A 2,691-nucleotide genomic window follows, 5' to 3' on the forward strand; every position below is an offset into this window, starting at 1 on the left:
ATTGACTACTTGGAAAAGGGTAAAACAATCACTGGTGAATATTATGCATCATTATTAGAGCAGCTGAAAGAAGAAATTAGAAAAAAAACGACCACATTTGGCAAGAAAAAAAATTCTCTTTCATCACGACAACACCCGAGTTCACACATGCTTCGTTTCAGTGGCTAAAATTGAAGAACTAAAATTCGAATTGGTAGAACACCCACCGTATTCACCAGATTTAGCCCCCAGTGACTTTTTCTTATTTCCAAACTTGAAAAAATGGCTCTGTGGACAGAGATTTCCAGACAACGAATACGTCATTGCCTCTGTAAGTGCTTATTTTGAGGAACTTCCGAAAACGCACTTTTCTGAAAGATTAAAAAAATTTGAAAAGCGATTGACCAAGTGTATAGAGCTCCAAGGAGATTATGTTGAAAAATAAAAAAAAAATTACCCAAAAAAAATTGTTTTTATACTTCATTCTAAGGACTTATTGAACTACCCTCGTATTATATGATAAATTTCAGCAAGTACTTTTGTTTTGATTAATTGTTTAAAAACGTTAGTTTTTTCAAGTTAATGTAGAGCTAGAATTATAAAATCTATTGATAATGAGTGGATTGTAATATTCGCAAAATTGTAATATTTTTAGAATTTGATAATAGAATATGTCATATAATCGAATATGCAATTGAAACTTTGATTACGTATTAATGATAAATTAATTATAAAAATAAATTAAGAACACCTTTGCATAATATAAAATTCGGAATCAAATATAGTAGAATTTAGATCCAAATTGAGCAGTGCTCCGAAAGAGAGGTTCTTACTCAATTGCGCATGCGTCGCATTCGACATCTAATTGGTTGCTATCCGCGCGCAGCTAAAATGCTAAGAATAATTGTTTTTCTGGCTTTAATGAATAATGGCATTTCAAATTATAAAAATGTCCATCAGATGGGAATTAATAAATCCTAATAAAACTAAAAATTAATTCTATTCTGTAAATAATATGTGAAATAACCATAAATAGTTGATAACCAAAATTTTTATGTATTGTAAATTTGTTTGTCTATATCGCTTCTTAGAAAACTTAAGGGGGTAGTACAGAAAATTTTTCAAAAAATCGATTTTTCGAAAATGACAAAATTTTTGTAGTAAATATATATTGAAATGCTGTGGAATCTGTGATTTTGGTCGCAAAATTTAGGAACATGTCAAAAAATGCAAAAGCATGCAAGTGTCTCGAGCGCGCCGAACGAGAAGTTTGATAAATGCAAAAAATTAAACGCGTTTTTCTCGGAACAACGTTTTCCGATCTGGTCGACAAGATTACAAAAAACTACTGGACCGCTTAAGCCAAAATTTTAACAGCTTATTCTACACACAAATGCTTATCGGGTAGACGTCTAGAATGCTTATCGTTTAACACTTAACCCTTTTTTAAAACAATTAACATGAAAAAGGTGCAAAATTTTTAAATCTGCCGTTTTGTACTTTTTTGCGAATTCTTATTTTTGAGGTCTACCCGATAGCGACAAGCGTAGTCCTTAATAGTTTTGAACAAAAATTTCTTTTAGATGACTACAACTTTAGGAATCATGTCGACCAGTTTCAAGCAGGGCTATCTTTGGGCAGCCGTATCAGCCAGATTTACCATAATTTTTTTTTTAATTTCGCCTATTACTTTGAAATGTCAACTTTTATGTGCAAAAGATTTAAACTACCAGAATATATTTTCTAGACAAAAAAAAATTATTGAAATAAACCCTAAAGTTCTTTGGCTTATCCCTCAAAGAATAAAAGTATTATTATAAATGATTTTAGAAACAATTTTGTTGCTAAAAATGAAAATCGCTAAATAAAATATTTCTGATTATTAAACTTTTTTTCATTAAAAAAAACATTTTCCTCGAAACCTGTTCAATTATAACTTGAGGGCATTTGATACTTTGTCGTGTGATAAATCGGGTTTAGTTTCCTCGGTTTTTTTTACACAAATATAAAAAAACTTTTAACTGAACTGGCACTATTTTGAGGTTAGGATCGTTTTTCAGCTCTCTGCTCTTCTAATGATGTAGGTATCTGTCGAACTAATGCTCTCGGTAGCACTCAAGAATAATTATGGGAGAGAATTGTAACACACATATCGTCAAAATACACACACACACACTTCAAATTTAGCAAAATAAATTTCTTTTGAATCAATCCAAAAAAGAATCTGGGAACGTAAGCTAGCATGATTGCTATCATTCCTTAGATTTTGAAGACAAAATCTTTATTATTGTAGGAAAAAAACCGGGGAAATATAACACTGCTAAAATGGGTACTAATTTCTAAGCGCCAAACAATTTAACGAAATTTATCGAAATTAAATTTTGTCGAATTAACCCTCAAAGAGAGAGTCGGGCGACGTTCTTCACAATGTTCGCTATCAGTTCCCAAATTTCTAACACAAAATTTTTTTTATTGTAGGAAAAAAGCTGGGGGAACCTAAAACTAGTGAAATAGATAATTTTTTAAGTATCACATGTTCTAAAAATAACTTTATTGGAAATTCAAAAGATTGAGGTGGCCGTCGAAAGAAGATTATTCGCTTTTTTCGAGTTTACTTAAATTAAACTACCCCTAAACAGGATTCCCGCTCTGGGCCCGATCGTGGCCAGAACGAAAATTTTTACACGGGACATACATTTTTTAAAATTTACA

This window comes from Belonocnema kinseyi, chromosome 1 (assembly GCF_010883055.1).
Source record: "Belonocnema kinseyi isolate 2016_QV_RU_SX_M_011 chromosome 1, B_treatae_v1, whole genome shotgun sequence".
In the NCBI taxonomy this organism is placed as follows: domain Eukaryota; kingdom Metazoa; phylum Arthropoda; class Insecta; order Hymenoptera; family Cynipidae; genus Belonocnema; species Belonocnema kinseyi.